Source organism: Heterocephalus glaber, unplaced genomic scaffold (assembly GCF_053883595.1).
Source record: "Heterocephalus glaber isolate CG9 unplaced genomic scaffold, H.glaber_assembly_v1.0 deba00000347, whole genome shotgun sequence".
NCBI lineage: Eukaryota > Metazoa > Chordata > Mammalia > Rodentia > Bathyergidae > Heterocephalus > Heterocephalus glaber.
In genome coordinates, this window is record NW_028258143.1 from 51,570,761 (window position 1) to 51,586,918 (window position 16,158).

At 38.7% G+C, this 16,158-nt stretch overlaps 1 protein-coding gene across 2 annotated transcripts in view; it reads right to left on the minus strand.

Annotated features, from left to right (window-relative positions):
- Positions 1 to 16,158, minus strand: part of Slc25a12 (solute carrier family 25 member 12) — a 205,610-nt gene that overhangs the window by 114,090 nt on the left and 75,362 nt on the right. Inside the window, exon 1 of one of the 2 annotated variants that reach the window (XM_087196424.1) lies at positions 446 to 467. The exons of the other annotated variant lie outside the window; for it this stretch is intronic. The gene's annotated coding sequence lies outside the window, so the exon portion shown is untranslated. Of the gene's footprint in view, positions 1 to 445; positions 468 to 16,158 lie in introns of those variants that run through there. 2 annotated transcript variants of the gene reach the window in all.

Below are 16,158 nucleotides of genomic sequence, written 5' to 3' on the forward strand. Positions count from 1 at the left end.
AACTCTCTAATCTCATCGGTGGATTAATCCATTGGTAGATTTATAATTTGATGACATAATTGGAAAGTGGTAGAAACTTTAGGAGGTGGGGTCTAGTTGCAGGAAGTAGGTGACTTAGGGGCGTGCCCTGGAAGGGAATATCTTGTTCTCTTTCTCTTCTGGCTGTCATGAGGTGAGCAGCTTTCCTCTGCCACACACTTCCACCCTGATGTCCTGTTACACCACAGGTTCAGAAACAATTGAGCCAGTGACAATGGATTGAAACCTCTAAGAACATGAGCCAAAATAAACCTTTTCTCCTTTAAGTTGTTATCCTCAGGCATTTTGTCCCAGTAACAGAAACAATAGGGAAATATATATAACAATATAATATAATATACATGATCAACATCACTAATCATCCAAAAAAAGTAAATCAAAACCACTATGAGATACCACCTCATACCTGTTAGGGTAGCTATTATTCTTTTTTTTTAATTCTGGTTTTTCTTTGGTTTTTTTTTTTTTTTGGTACTGGAGATCATACTCAGGACCTTGTGATTGCCAGGCAGGTGCTGTGCTGCTGAGCTACATCCCAGCCCAGGGTAGCTGTTATTGAAAAAACAAAACATAATAAGCATTGGCAAAGATACAGAGAAAAAGATACTCTTGTACACCGTGGTTTGGTGCAGCCATTATGGAAAGCAATATAAAGATTCCTAAAGAAATTAAAAGTAGAACTACTATATGATCTCAAAATTTCTCTTCTGGTTATATACCTGAAGGAGATAAACTTATCACATCTTAAAGACACTGTATCTGCACTGTCATGATCATTGGAGCATTATACACCAGAGCTAAGAAAACAACCTATGTATCCATCAATGAATGAAGAAACTGTGATATGTGTGTGATATTCATAAATATATAAATATATATAAATGTTATTCAGCCTTATAAAGGGAGAGAGCTAGGGGTATAGCTCAGTGGAACATGCTAGAATATCTAATATGAGGACCTAGGTTATGTTTCCTGCACTGAAAACAACAACAAATAAAGGAAATCTTGCCATTTGCCATGACATGAATGGACCAAGAGGACATTATACTAAGAAATAAGCCAGACACAGGAAGAGAAATATTGCATGTTCTTACTTATATTGCAGTCTAAGAAAAATTTAAAAAGAGAGAGAAAAGTTTACATATATATGAAAAAAATAAAACTGGTTATTCAGTGTGGAGGTGCTAGGAGGAAATGAGGAGGCATAGATAAAGGATGCAAAGTAGCAAATATAAACCAGGCATGGTGGCACGGGCCTATAATCCCAGCACTCGAAGGCTGAGACAGGAGGATCACCATGAGTTCGAGGCCAGCCTAGACTACATAATGAGTTCAAGGCCAGCCTGAACTGCATAGAGCAAGACCCTGTCTCAAACAAACAAAAAAAGTAGCAAATATGTAGGATGAACAAGTCAAAACATCTAATGTACAATATAAAAACTAGAGTTAACAGTAGTATCCAGGATTTTTGCTAAATGAGTAGATGATACTCATCTTTCCATGGGGGGAGAATGGGTAACTATGTGAGAGATGAGATATGTTCATTTATTCCACTATAGTAACCATTTCATTATATATGCCTCTCATAACACCACATTCTATACTTTAAATACACACAGTGAAATTTATTTATTTTTATTTTTTAGGTACCGGGAATCGAACTCGGGTCCTTGAGCTTGCACAGCAGGCGGCAAAACCACTGAGCTAAATCCCCGGCCCATGAAATTTATTTTTAAAAAACAAAGAGTCCTTGCCCTGAAAAACTGTCATTCTGTTGTAATAATTGGCTAATAATATTAGCAAAAGTTTTAGCAAATTAAAATGTATTTTTATGTCAGTTTTAGATGTCTGTGGTGGGAAAAAACATATTAGCTAATGAAATATCAAAAGACAAACCTGTCAGATAAGATTCACAAGATGTATAGCAAAAAATGGTAGAAATAATTCAAAACTTTCCATGATTTCTTAATTATACATCATCATAGTAATTTGGAACTCTGTAGATCACAAAAGATATTTGTAAACAAGAAATAATTTCAAAACTGCAGAACAACTTTAAGTTGAAAATCAGATAACTAAGATAATCTAAAGAAGAATGAAATTCCAAACTAGGCATGGTAAGTCATATGCAGCACTCAGGAGGCTGAGGAAGGAGAATTGCCATGAGTTTGAGGCCAGCCTACGCTGCATAGTCAGTTCAAGTCTAGCCTAGGCTATATAGCAAGATCCTGTCTCAAACAAACAGGGCCTGGGATTCAGCAATGGTTCTGCCACCTGCTTTGCAAGCACAAAGCCCTGAGTTTGATCTCCGGTACCAAAAGAGCAACAACAACAACAAAAAAACAATCCCAGGAAAGCAAGCAAAATTGGAAGTTAAAAGCTAAGAGGCTAGTTGCAGTTGCCTTGATTTTATTGTTGAACAGAAAAATTATGTCATAGTCTTTTTCCCCCCAGTACAAGGGATTGAATCCTGGGCCTTTGCACTGAGCTTTATCCCCAGCCCTTTTTCATTTTTTTTTTTGAGACTGTATATCACTAAGCTGCCTAGGCTGAGTTTGAATTTTCAATCCTCCTGCCTCAGCTTTCTAAACTGCTGGGATTACAGTCATGTGCCATGACACCTGGCTTTAGTAGTCACTTTTCAGAGTTGTTTTCATAAAAGAATCAACATTTAGCTTGGCTGAGCTGGAAATTTAAATCTGCTGGTGAAGATGTTACCCATGAAAATAATGTTACCTCCTGTTACGGTTTAATATGGAGTACTCCCTGAAGACTCTTGTGTTGAGAGTTTGGACTTTAACACATCAAGGCTTAGAGCTGGGCCTAGAGGTGTCTGGACATGCAGAGTTAACCTCATCAATGGACTGATCCACTCACAGCAGAAGCGGCTATGAGGGGGCGGTGCGCTGGAGGAAGTAGGTCAGGTGAGGTGCTTTGGAACAATATATCTTTACTCTGGCTCTCTTCCGGCTCTCTCTGCCTCCTGGCTGCCATGAGGTGAGTAGATTTTCTTCTCTATTCCCTTCCACCACGATCTTTCTGCCTTGGAGCTAGCTGAACCACAGGCTGAAACTTCTGAAACGGTGGACCAAAATAAATATTTCTTCTTGTAAGTTGATTATGTCAGGTATTTTGTGCCAGTGACAGAAAGTTGACTCCTAGACTCAAAACTGAAATGTAGGCTTGCTAGGCAAACCCACAAAGCCATTTCTCCAACTTGTAAGGTCTTTACATTTATAATAATTTGAAACCAGCCAGGCATGTTCTGAGGGAAAGTTAAAATTATATTAAAGCAAAAAAAAATTTGCTAAAGCCTAGTACTTTAATAAGTCAAAATGTAATGATTACAATAAAATGGAATTTCCAAGCAGCTGGGTGTGGTGGCACACGCCTGTTATCCCAGCACTTGGGAGGCTGAGGCAGGAAGATCACCGGGAGTTTGAGGCCAGCCTAGGCTGTATAGTGAGACACTGTGAAGGAGAAAGAGGAGAAGAAATTTCCAATGATCCTGTTCTGACAAAATTCATAGCCCTCTTCCCTCTTTAATAACATACCATTTTCGTATACTGTCTAACTTCCTCTGATCATTTTATTGACATAAATATATTTTTGTCCTATTTCCATTTCCTGTGCAGCTACTACAGATGCCATCTTGCAAGAAGTAAATCAAGATGGAATGTAAACACTTAGCAGAGCATTAGAATATCACTGATTAATTAAAGTAGGATTAGTAGTCTTCCTATGTTAAAGGTATACACACCACCACTATGATGAGGAACAAGCTGAATTTTATGTTCTTTATCAAATTGAAGCTTGTTTAAAATACTTGAAATAAATACCATATCTGACCTTGGGAGAAGCTCACAAAGAGTATTTGAACCTCTGGAACTTTTTTTTTGGTACTGGGGATCAAACTCAGGACCTTGCGCTTGCAAGGCAGGCGGCGGCACCACTGAGCTAAATTCCCGCGGGCCCTGGAACCTTTAAGTACACTTTGGTTTGGACCTATTCCTAGAATTATAAAATAGTCATTTATATTTTACTGAAACATTGTAAAACTTTAAGATGTATAAGGTGGGTGTGTGTGTTTGTTTGGTTTTCAGTTTTTTGATGTTTGTTTGTTTGCTTTTTGAGACAAGGTCTCACTATGTAGTCCAGGCTGACCTCAAACTCATGGCAATCCTCCTACCTCAACCTCCTGAGTGCTGGGATTACAGGCATGTGCCACCACACCCAGTTTACTTTGTGTTTTTTAACTCCTTCCCTGCTAAGTGTCTATATGTAGAAATGGTAACTCTGGGTTAAAGAAAATTGTGAAGGGTTAGGTGTCCAACTTTGAGCATTAATTAAGTCTCACTTGGTAGGCTGAGCTGGAAATCAGTATTTCAGAAATTATTTCAACTCAACCCACTGATAACTAGATCCTAAATGATATACTTCTCTATACCATACAAATAATATAGTCTCTGTAGGAACATTTGCCCTAGTTGAAATAAATTCTTATTTTGATGAAAAGGATAAAGAAGAGTATCAAAAATCACATGAAATAGTTGTACTCTTGCAAATATGACATTTCTGAAACTGCTCTTGATCACAGTATGACTCTATAAGTTATGCAATGAAGATGACAGTGATCTTACTTTTGGACCACAGCCTTCTTTATTCCCTGCAGAAGCAATAGCTGCCAGGTTTTTTTCCCCCAGTGGATTTTGGAGAAATTCACTGAATGAATTGCTCTAAGTATTTACAAATGTGAATGCCCTAACAGTATATTTATTAAGTATAAGCTCACATTTAGTAGAAGACCATATGACCAGATGGAGGATTGAACTAGTTAAGTTTTAATGCTTCTTCACACAGTCTACTTCCATTATTTGGAATGAGCCAAATTTTAACATTTATTGAGTGCCTTGTGCTTATATAATAAAACTTGCTGTTACAGGAGATACAAGAGAAATACAAGAGAAATAATGATTCCCAAAGTATGGAGAATATTTTACTTTGGTAACTGCTACTATTCATTTTTAATCAACAAAGTGAAAAGAATGATACTAGAACCTTTTATTTTGTGCCAAAGGAAAAAGCAGCTTCACGTAATAATGCAGCAGAGCTGGGAAAATCGCTAGTGACATAGCACTTGCTTAGCATACCTGAAGCCGTGGGTTTAATACCAATCACTACCAAAAAAAAAGTAAAATAAATCAATGATTTGTCACATACTCTCAATCCAATCAAACATATAAAACTGGGAGAACAAGTATCCTGCTGAATCCTCAGGGACCCGCTCTTACACTACCTCTGGGGATTTATTTTGATGTTTTTTGAGTCTCTTCTATTTTGAGGTCAATAGAGAAGGATGCTTTGAACTCATTCCAAAGTAAAGAAGTAAGTGTCACTTTAAAAACTGTGTGGGAGGGCCGGGGATTTAGCTCAGTGGTTTAGCCTGCTGCACAAGCACAAGGACCCGAGTTTGATCCCTGGTACCAAAAAAAAAAAACAAAAAAAAACTGTGTGGGAGAAAAGCAAAGTTCCCAGAACAGCCAAACCAAATATGAAAAATTAGAAAGCTGGAGGACTTAAACTACCTGTCTTCAAAACTTACTATAAAGCTAAATAAATCAATACAGTGTGGTACTGGCTGGGATAAGGATTGATACACTGATCGACGGAACAGAATAGAGAGCATAGAAATAAATCTAAAATTATAAAGTCATTTGATTTCTAACACAACTCAATGAGGGCACGGAGTCTTTTCAACAAATGATGCTAGGATGACTAGGCATCCATGTGGAAAACTAAACCTAAACTCCTACCTTGCACCACACACTGAAGTTAATTTGAGATGAATTATAAACTTACATGCAAATGCTGAAGTCATAAAATGTTTTTTTAATCACCAAAGCTGACATTTATTTCTTGTTTATTATGTATCAGACACTGTGCTGAGCACTTTAGAAGCAGTATCTCATTTAATCCTCAAAACAATTTTATTTTATGAGTCCAGAATAATTATAATACTCTGAGCTGATGAGGCAGATCAAGCTTAGTGACAGTAACTTGTTCAGTTGTACACAGTAAATGACAGAACTGGATATTCAAATGGGTCTGACTCAAAAGCCAATTTTCTTAACCAATGCATATTTTGACCTGGTCTTCAATCAGTGAAATTAATAATCTAATTACTCCATTTTTATTCCAGTATAGGAAATAAGATATGTTCCATCTTTTTAAATAAAACTTTTAGTAAAAAGCACAAAAGAATATCTTTGTGACTTGGAGGTAGATAAAGGTTTCTTAGGATATAAAAAGCATAAGAGTAAATCGGAGTCAGGTGTGATTGCACACCCCTGTAATCCCAGCACTTGGGAGGGTGAGGCAGAGGGTCAGAGAGGTCAAGGCCAGCCTGGGATACACAGTGAGTTCACGGCCTGCCTGAACTACAGAGTGAGACCCTGAGGGGGATGAGGGGGATCCTTCTCCATTGTTGGTGGGAGTGTAGACTAGTACTGTACAACCACTGTGGAAATCAGTATGGAGATTCCTCAAAAACTAAAAATAGAAATTCCATTTGACCCAGCTATTCCCCTTCTAGGTGTCTTCCCAAAAGAGTTAAAGACATCATATTACAGTGATGCATGCATACCATGTTTATAGCAGCACAATTCATAATAGTTAAATCTCGGAAGCAGCCTGTATGTCCATTAGCAGATGAATAGATTAAAACATATAGTATTTACATACAATGGAGTATTACTTTGCCATAAAGAAAGAAAAACTTGAGTATTTTGTAGGAAAATGGATGAACCTTGAGACCATAATGTTAAGTGAAATAAATCAGGCACACAAGCTTACATATTGCATGATTTCTCTTATGTGAGAAACTGAAAATATAAAGAGCAAAATAAGAGATAGATAATAGGAAGTAGGGAGATGGATCTTTCTCAAATGGGAAGGGGGTCAAGAGATGGAGGGCAGGCCCGGGGATTTAGCTCAGGGGTTTTGCCGCCTGCTGTGCAAGCTTAAGGACCCGAGTTCGATCCCTGGTACCAAAAAAAAAGAGATGGAGGGCAAGAGGAGGGAAAGGAGGGATAAAGAATGAAAAAAAGAATTAAGATGTATCATGCACATGTACCAACTTCACAGAAGGAATGTAATAGTATGCACTGCAAATATGTACTAATAACCCCTCAAGAAAACAAAAAGATTAAATCAAGAAATTGATAAATTAATTTCACTAAAATTAAAAATTTATGCTCATCAAAAAAATAGCATTAAGAAAGTGAGCCAGGTGTGGTGGTACACACTGGTAATCCCAGCACTCAGGAGGCTGAAGCAGAAGGATTGCCATGAGTTCAAGGCCAGCCTAAAATACATAGTGAGACCCTGTCTCAAACAAAACAAAACAGAAAATGAATAGGTGGAACTAGGGATATGGCTAAGTGGTAGTGTTTCCCTAGCATGTGCTAGCTGCAAAAACAAACAAACAAACAAAAAATGAAAGCCAAAAACTGGGAGAAGATGTTAGTAAAACATATGTATGATAGAAGACTGATATTCAGATTACAAAAAAAATCTTAAAAATCAAGGATTAATAAACAACCTAATTTTATTTTTTGGTACTGTGGATTGAACTCAGAGTGTGCTAAGCTACAGACCCATCTTTATTTATTTATGGACAGGGTTTCACTATGTATTTCAGGCTGCTCTTGAATTCACTATGTAGCCCATGCTGGCCTTGAACTGGTGGTGATCCTCCCACCTCAGCCTCCTGAGTACTGGGATTACAAGTGTGTGCCACCATGCCTAGTGCCTTTTTAAATTTTTTTCTTTGGTGCCGGGGATCGAATTCAGGTCCTTGTGCGTGTGGGGCAGGCAGCAGAACCACTGAGCTAAATCCCTGGCCCCGAATTTTGAGACAGAGACTCACTAAATTGCTCAGGCTGTCCTGGAACTTGTGATCCTCCTGCCTCAGCCTCCCTAGTAGCTGGTATTACAGGCGTGTATCCCTGCACAAGCTAAACAACCTACGGTTATTCCTTGGTACTCACTGCCTTGAACCTAGGTGAATTTGGTGCTCAGCGTGCAAACTAGAACTTGTCAGTGTCAATTGTTTTGTGACTCACTGCCCTTTGTAGTCCAAACAATTTGTTTAGTACTCCTCATTTTGGGGTACTCCTTGAGCCTCTCAGAACCAATGAATGACAATACCAAGGTACTACTATAATTTTAAAATGAGCCAAAGAGCCAGGCACATGCTTGTTACTCCAACATTCTGGGAGGCTGAGACAGAATGGTCACAACTTTGAGCCCAACCTGGGCAACTTAGCCAGACCTTGTCTCAAATTTTAAAAAGATATAGGTATATATCTCAGTGAGAATGTTCTGGTTTTAATACCCAGCAACAAAACAAAACAAAAACTAATTAAACATATATCCAGGTATTATGGCACATGCCAGTAACTGCAGAACTCAGAAGGCTGAGGCAGGAGGATCACAGTTTGGGGTAGCTTGGGCTACACAGTGAGACTTTGTCTCCAAAAAGTCCCTGACCCAACAATTCTCTCTCTCAACATTTATCCTTGAGGAATGACTATACACACACACACACACACACACATATATATACACATACATGTACACATTATAAGACCTATACACGAATTTTCACTGCCACTTTATTCATAATACCTCAAAACTTGAAGTAGCCCAGGTGTCCATCAATAGAATGGATAAACAAATTATGGAATAGTAGTAGAATAGAATGCTGTTCAGAAATAGAAAAGAGCGAGCTACTGATATAAAAACAACATGGGTGAAGTATTATCCATGGAATCATAAAGTACAAAAAAGCATATATTGTATAACTTATATAAAGTTCTAGAACAAAACTAAACCATGGTGGAAAAATCAGAACTGTGATTGTCAAGGGAGAGGATTTGACTTGAAAGAGCAACGAGAGGTAATGAGAGTAGTGTATGTTTTGGTACAAGTTTAGGTAAGTTTTTCAAAACTTAGCAAAAGTACACTTAATAAAATAAATAACATTTTATTGAAAATGAATGTAAATATTTTTCTTCAAAAGAAAAAAAACCCTGGATGAATATTGAACTCTAACATATCCCTAATCTGAAGTATTTCAGAAGAGTACTAGTATTTTTAACTTACTTTGAAATGCATCAAGGAAATAAAAAGATTTATAGATAGATAGAGAGATGGGTAGATAGTGATCCTTAGTGAGGCACATAGGAATTTACTGAAAAAAATTCTTCCAAGTTTTCCAAATGTTTAAACATTTTCATAATATCATGAAAGTAGGAAAATTGCATTGAGTCTGTGTCAAGACAGAGGGCTTTCCATGTACCTAACTCTGTTGTTTGGTTAGAAATTGTAATGAGACTGATTGTGAGTATGAACATTTTTTTTTTTTGAACTAGGAATTGAACTCAGGACCTTGCGCTTGCAAGGCAGGTGGCGGAACCGCTAAGCTAAATCCCTGGCCCATGAGATGAATTTCTTAACCACTGATAAATCTTTGTGCTGTGCTGGAGAGAAGGAAAAAGAAACTGAAACTGTTTGACAAATAATATATCTCCTTCGTGGGCAAAGGAATCTGTGAAAATTATTATGTATTGAGAAAAATGTTTTCCTGAATATGGATTCAAACAATAATTACATGTTGTGTTTGGGTAGATGTGTTTATTTAGTTTAATTGTTACCCAAAGAGAACCAGAGGAAGCATGTGGAAGTATATTTGCATAACCTCAGCAGGAACCAGACTGGCAACCTGAAGCCTAACTTGGAACTGTCCTACAGAAGGGCACCCAGGTGTAACTCTAGACTGAGAAACTCAGACTTGGTGGGAAATATCCTGCCCAGGGTCACTGTGTCCTTGTACTGCCCAGCTGGGGGAAGGAGACCTGTTGGTAGGATGGAACCAAACCCTTCGCGTAGGGTGTTTCTGAGAAGGGGAGGGCCAGATTGTACTCAAGACCTGAAATAGAGAAAGGATTCTAAGAAAGAGAAATACACGAATCTCAAGATAAGAAAGCTAGGAATTGGGGTATCCCCAGGAAGAAATGCCTCCTGAAGAATTCGATTAGAAGAATGTTAATCAGTATCAGATTGTATTAATCAGAAGACTAACCAGGAAGGTAAAGTTAGAAAGTTCTTGAGAAACAGTGTGAAACTGCTAGACTGACGACAGATAGTTAGACCTTGTGGAGAGAGACAAGTCGAGGAGGAAAGTGGGCCATATCTGGCAGTACACACCTGAATCTCAGCTGTGTGGGAGACTGGAGGATGACAGGTAGAGCACAGCCTGGGCAACTTAGCTAGACACGGTCTCAAAATAAAATTTAAAAAGAGGCTGAGTTTGTAGCTCAGTGGTAGAGCACTCACTTAGCATGTAAGAAGCCCTGAGTTCAATCCCTAGTACTGGAGAAAAAGAAAAAGGAACGAAAGTGGGCAGAAATGTGCACTGATTGGTATTCTTCTAGCTGGAGAAAGGGGAGGGAAGCTGAGAATACAGAAGGAACTTGTCCAAGAAGAATTAGAAGTCTCAAAGTTGTACTCTTGATATTCTATTCCCAGTTGCCTGGATAATAGGACATCATCTTAAAGTAATGTCAATATAATAAGGAAAATCATATAAAAATAAAGTAAAAAGGCATTAAGAGTTGGAGCGTAAGAGTTCCATTAGATTCCCCATGACACAGGTCTTTGTTCTGCAAAAGATGACTCCAAGGACAAGAATACAAATTATGTATGAAATGAGTTAACCATAGCCTTCCCTTTTTTTTTTTGGTACCGGAGATCGAACTTGGGTCCTTGCTCTTGTGCAGCAGGCTGTGAAACCACTGAGCTAAATCCCCGGCCCAGCCTTCAATTTTAGGGAAGCTTCTGAGTAGTAATCAGGCCAGTATGGGCGATAAATGATGAGGTAACAGTGTACATAGTTTTGTCCATTTTGTAGTGCTGGGGATTGAACCCAGGGCCTCACTCATGCTGAGCAAGCACTCTACCCCTGAGTTACATGCCAGCCCTGTTTTGTGCATTTTATCTCTCACTCTTACTGCTTGAAAAGAAGCCCCAGAAACAGTCATTGTTCCCTCACTCTCATATTACTCTGTTCTTCTATCACCCTGAGAGGATGGGCTTGCCTGGCTGGTTTGGGGTGAGGATGGGAAATAAGATGGAGCCAGCAGTTATCATCCCTCTAATCATTCCCAACCCTTCAGTGGAGCATTATAGGTGAACATGCTTTGTGTTGATGGCGTGGAAGAAAATTGAAGAAATGGCAAAGGTAGCCTCCTGAATGAAGTGATAACCCTTTCACTAAGATCCATATGACCATAACAGCCACATCATCTCTTCAAAACCAGTCAGCTCAGAAGTCCACATAGCAAACAGCAGCTAAGTGAGAGTGATCTAAGGCATAATAGAGTGATGAGGAGTGGACTGGATTGCAAAGAAGCAACTGTGTAGGTCAGACACATCCTTTTTCATTTCAACATGCTAGAGAACTGTGTCAAGAAAGTGGGGTATTTCAGCTTACAAAATTCTGACTACGAAGTTCTAATCTATCTCTCTAAGATGCAGAATATGCCTTATTGTTACTGATATCTGTAAGCAGGAAACACGAAGGGAACGTAATCATCTAAAATCTTTAAGTAACAATGTGTACACTAAGATGCCTAATTGTGAATTTATTCAATAGAAATTTAGACAAAGAAAAAAATCAAATCAAGTTGGATGGTACACAGGTTTTATGGAAACAGTAGTTCATAACTTCTTTTTTTTTTTTTTTTTGGTACCGGAGATCGAACTCGGGTCCTTGTGCTTGCAAGGCTGGCTGGCAGCGGAACCACTGAGCTAGATCCCCCGCCCAGTTCATAACTTCTTGAATTCAGCGTTTCTCTATGTTCCTTCTAGAATGTCTTATTACTGCACCCTTCCTCCTTCATTCTTAGTCTTACCTCTTATCATAATGATAAGCCTGATATTAGCTATGTAAGTATTAATTAAAAGTTTATTGATCAGGCCGGGGATTTAGCTCAGTGGTTCTTCTGCCTGCTGCGCAAGTGCAAGGACCCGAGTTCAATCCCCGGTACCAAAAAAAAAAAAAAATTTATTAATCAACCAGGACTGGTGCTGCACTCCTGTCATCTCAGCACTTGGGAGGATAATGTTGCAGCAGAGCAGAGCAGCTCAGTGCTATAGCCAAGTGTTACAGCTCAGTGTTGCAGCCAAGTCCCACAGCTCTGAGGCACAGCTGAGCTTTACAGCTCAGTGTGGCAGCTGTGGGTCACAGCTCTCATAATTTGAAGACTCGAGAAGTCAGTAGAAGAGGTAGAGAAAAAAACCCTTTATTACAACAGCAAGCCCCCGGCAGGCTCAGAGGAGGCTGAGTGCGATCTTAGAAAAGAGAGCCTCCTTAAATACAGATCTACAGGGCAGGCAAGCATGCTAAATGAAGCAGGGGGGCGGAGTTACAGGACATTCCTGAGAAGGGGAGGAGCTTAACAGAACCTTCCTGTGAGAGGGCGGAGTTTAACAGAACATTCCTGAAAGGTCACACAGTTCGAACAGTCACAAACCATTTTGATACATTGGGCAGGAGCCCAGCAACACAAACTTACATTTCCAAAATAAAACATTCTGTGGAAAAAATAATGGAGGCAAGGCAAGGGCCTGTGTTATTGTATAGCAGTTCTCTATCAATAAGGCAGGAGGATCACAGAGTTCGAGGCCAGCCTGGGCTACATAGCAAGACCATGTCTCAAAAAACTAAAAAAAGTTTATTGATCATTCCTAGCTGGTTGCTCTCTCTAGCCTTTAGTCCCCTTGTATTTCCTAAGTGAAGGCCATTATCATTGCTCTTATTGCTCAGGTCAAAAAGCTAAGTAACAGATTGGCCCTGGGACTTCACATTCAAATTAGCCACCCAATCTTGGGTTTTCCCTCACCAACGGTGCTTTTCAAGTTTCTTTTCTCACATTATACTTGTCTTCACATTAAATTAAGATTTTAAAACACACTTAACCAGAGATACAGAGACATGCAAACAAGAAAACACTTTCAAAGTTTGAGTTTGAGGGACATGGTGATCTAGAGAGGCGGGACTCTGAAAGACAGGTGTTTAGGCCTTCCAAAAAGGCCTGATGTGATAACATCACCAAAGTCTAGAATCTGGTCATCAGTCTATAGGTCAGAAATTATCTTGCAGATGGCCCCAAAATCACTTAAGCTAGCCAAATTCACAAGATACTGATAAATAACCAATGTCAGCTAATATTTACCCTATGTGTCAGATGCTGTTCTAAGCACTTTCTATGACTCTATCCTCAAAACAACCCTGAAGAGCTGGAGATTTAGCTCTGTGACACAATATTTGTTAGCCTGCTGGAGGTCCTGAGTTCAAGTCTCAGCTCTACAAAAACAAAAACAACAACAAAACCTGTAAAATAAGTTTATTTCATGTTATTACCACCAAGGTTATACAACTAGTAAATGACTGTTTAAAAGTTAGGAGAAAAAGATTGTAAAATATTTTGAAAAATCTTTCAGAAAAATAGAGCAATCTGAAAAGAAAGGTGGAAATATTTCAATATAGATAATGAAGCTAGAATTGATTTCAAGGAGAGCTACAGAGAAAATAAAGATTTTTAAATGGTGATGGCAAGATTATGAAATAAGTAACATAAGACATTTTTTCATATTCAAAAGATGATTTTTCAGTTTCAAAGCGTCATCTGTATACCCAGAACAATGAATAAAAAAGGTTGCATACCAAAGTACATTTTGAAATATCAGAACATTGGAAATAAAACAGGATGTCTTGTAGTCAGAATGCAAACATACATAAACCAATAGGAGGAAGTAAAAATGGCCTCTCTCACTATCACACTGAATAATGTTCTGAGAAATTTCCACTTCTATACCCCGAAACCTTGTGCTCATAGGTTTTGAAGCCCTATTGTAGAAGGGAAGAATGCCTCTGCCAAGAAACTCCAACCTCATTCCGATGAATTGGAAACCAAAGTTACAATCTGCCTATTTTGGGCTCCTCAAGCTGCAAAGTTAAAGGCAGACAAGGGTTACCATGACTGTGAAGTCATTAGTCCCCATCACGAAGGGGAAGCTGGGTTGCTGCTATATGACGGAGGGAGGACAATTATGCCTGCATCCCAACGGAGGCAAGTCCATAGAGATAGCCAGCTCAACAAAAGACAGTCCATAATGGACTCAGATCAATTGGGAGTTATGGTCTGGGGCACTGCACTAGATAAAGAATTAGACCTAGTCAAGGTTTTTAGAGGGATGATGGGACATAAAATGAGGGGTAAAAAAGAAAGATACTTAACAATTTAGGCCTCATGGGCACCTACAAATGTAGTAACTACTTTTTTTTTTTTTTTTTTTTTTTGGTTTTTTGGAGACAGGGTCTCACTGTGTAGTTCAGGTTGCCTTTGAACTCACTATGCAGCCCAGGCTGGCCTCCAACTCATGGCAATGCTCCTGCCTCAGCCTCCCAAGTTCTGGGACTACAGGTGTACACCACCATGCCCAGCTACATTTCATATTATTCTCAGTCTACAGACCATCTGTACCTTGCATAAAGAGCATTGGCTAACATTTTAAATTTCATCACAATGTGCTGATAGCTGATAGGACTGTGGACCATTGTATTGACAACACTGATTATAACACAAGGGATAATACATGCATTTCTTGTACATCAAGTGACACCAGAAAGATATTGGTGCTTGAATCGCCTTTTCATTGTTCAACCAAAAAGAGAAGCCTACTCGCTAAGGAGACCACAGCAGGAAGGACCCGGATTGTCCTTGTCAGGGTGTTGGCACAATGCAGAGGCCCCTTTAGTCTTACTGAAGAAATTGAGACTACCTGCTACGTGACAGGCAGTAAGGATTTTGATGGGCAATGTCAGCTGAAAGAGCAGGGACCAAACAGAGTAAATAACAAGATTTCTTTCTCCTCTACCCCTCCTTCTAGCCCCTAATACCAATAAATGTCCTAGAACCAGAACTCCTCTCACGAGATCTTAAAGGGGCTTGGAGAAGAATGAGTGAAAACTGACTGTACTGTACTCCACTCTCCATTTAGGGTCCCTATGACTGTAGGTATGGCAGGCAATCAGGCTAGACTTTGAATAACTTCAAAAACAAGAAAACTATAGACTCTTCCTGGGGGAAGGGGGAGGTATTCAACGTAATACAGAGAAAGCAATCACTAGAGAAAAAATAAAACATTTGATGTTTGTATCCCCTTCAAGTTCAGATTCCTTAGTAACTTGGTCACATAAAAGTAGTAAGTAATTTATTATGTAATGGTAAGTCAGTGAATCAGAAATTGAAATTTATGTGTGTGTTAAGTACAATTGCTTGAGAATCTGAAGTTAGTAAACTAAGCCTGGAGCAGATAATTGAATCACAATTTTGCATAAGATCAGCAGTGATCACATATCTAACCAAACCTACCATTATATCTCTTGCTATTCATTGGTTTAAAATGCAAAATAAATTTATTAGCATGATTGCTTTTCACAAGGCCATACTGGATGATGGAATCTTGGCTACTTTCTGTGGATCTATAAATTGTGGGTGGTTTTTTATGAGGGTTTTGTTTTTACTTGTGTTTCAAACATTAACATCATAGTATTTCAAAGAAGACTAAACAAAATATGACCCTTCAGTTCCTCCCTTTTCCATTAAAAATTGAATATTATCCTTGACTTTTCCCATTATCTGCAATCATTTCACTCTGTAGGGAGTCCAAACATATAATTGTATTTCAGAGAAAAATAACTTTGAACAATCCAATGAAGATTCTTTTGGCCCACCTGATGTGTAACCATCTACCTTAACCTGTTCTATCTCTAACTCCAATTTCTAAAGCATCATTGGTAATATTTGTATGAGGACTATAATTCATTTTTATTTTTACTTATTTATTTTTGTGCCACTGGAGATTGAACCTAGAGTCTCATGCATTCTAGGTAAATTTCTACCATTATCATACATCCCCAGCTCAGGACTCTAATTTTTGAAGTTTTTCTTCACACTGGAGTATTTTAGGATACTGCAGCAAGTTAAGAAT